Source organism: Macrotis lagotis, chromosome 5 (assembly GCF_037893015.1).
Source record: "Macrotis lagotis isolate mMagLag1 chromosome 5, bilby.v1.9.chrom.fasta, whole genome shotgun sequence".
In the NCBI taxonomy this organism is placed as follows: Eukaryota; Metazoa; Chordata; class Mammalia; order Peramelemorphia; family Peramelidae; genus Macrotis; species Macrotis lagotis.
The window spans coordinates 266,273,553-266,275,371 of NC_133662.1; positions in this window are offsets into that span (position 1 = coordinate 266,273,553).

Sequence of the window (1,819 nt, forward strand, 5' to 3'; positions counted from 1 at the left end):
ATAATTTTCAACCTTCATATTTTACAAAATTTTGAGTTGCAATTATTTTTCTCCCTCCCTTCCATCTTCCCTCCCCAGCAAGCAATCTGATACAGATTATACAGGCTCAGTCATGTGAATATATTTTCATATCAGTCATGTTATGAAAGAAGAAACAGAACAAAAGGGGAAAGTCATGGAAAGAAGTGAAAGTAGTATGCTTTGATCTGCATTCAGACTCCATCATTTCTCTGCATGTGGATGGCAGTTTCCATCATGAGTCTTTTAGAATTGTCTTGGATCACAGTATGGCTAAAAAGAACTGAACCTGTCATAGTTGATCATCACACAATGTGGTTGTTTCTGGCTACAGTGGTCCTCTGTTTCTGCTCACTTCACCCAGCTTCAGTTCACAGAAGTCTTTCTAGATTTTTTCTGAAATCTGCCTGCTCATCATTTCTTATAGAAAAATAATATTCCATTACATTCATATATCACAACTTGTTCAGTCATTCCCCAATGGATGGGCATCCCCTCAATTTCCAATTCTTTGCCATAACATAAAGAACTGCAATAAATATTTTTGTGCAAAAAGTATTTTTCCCTTTTTATAATATTTTTGGGAAATAGACCCAGGAGCGAATTTTAGGGTATGTATGCAAAGTTTTATAGCCTTTTAGGCATAGTGTCAAATTGCTCTCCAGCATGGTTGGATTGGTTCACAACTCTACCAACAAGGTATTAGTGTCCCATTTTCCCACATCTTTGCCAATATTTGTCATTTTCCTTCGCTGTCATATTAACCAATTAGAGAGGTGGTACAATTGGAATATCTCTAATAATTACTAAGTTATACTCTTTGATCAAGCTTAAATTTATTTCTTTGCCAATTCTGTCCAGTTCTCCTAGTTCTGTTCTCTGGGACTAAAGAGAACAAATCTGTTTTTATTTGATCCTTTCAGGGATCCCCATAGTAAATTTCAAACTTCTTGCCATGACACTCAAGGCCCTTTCCAATCTGGCTTCCACCTAATACTCTTGATTTTTCCCTAACTACCTACATCCTCTGCTCTGGGCAAACTAGCCTATTGATTACCCCCATTCTTCAGTGTTTTCACCTTGGGGCTTTCGCTCTTAACTATGTGTCTGTCTGTTGAACTGAACATCGGCTTTTTTCCTTCCACTTTCCACTTACTAGAAAGCCATATGTGACTACCCAACATTTGGGCCCTACCATGAATGTTGGCATTGAACCCCTGGGCATCTCTTGTAGGGGACTGAGCAAAATAAACACTCTAGAGAAAAGTTGCTCAGATCTAAAACTACATTATAAAGTGGCAATTATCAAAACTATTTGGAATTGGCTAAGAAATACAGTGATGGATTAGATTAGGTTCACAAGACATAATAGTAAATAATTACAATAATCTACTGCTTGATAACCCACAGACTCCAGCATCTTCAATAAGAACTCACTATTTGACAAAAACTTCTGGGAAAACTGAAAAATAATGTGGCTGAAACTAAGCATAGACCAACATCTCACACCCTTATATTAAGATACGGTCAAAATGGGTACAGGATTTAGACATAAAAGATGATATCATAAGCCAATTTGAAGAGCAAGGAATCATTTATTTCCCTGTCAGATCTATGGAGAGGAGAAGAATCTATGACCAAAAAAAAAGATAAGAGATCAGAATGAAATGCAAAATGGAAAATTTTGATTATATTAAGTTGAAAAAGTTTTGCACAAATAAAAACAATGCAACCAAGATTAGAAGGAAAGCCAAAAGCTGAGAAACAATTTTAATAACCAGTTTCTGATAAAAGCCTCATT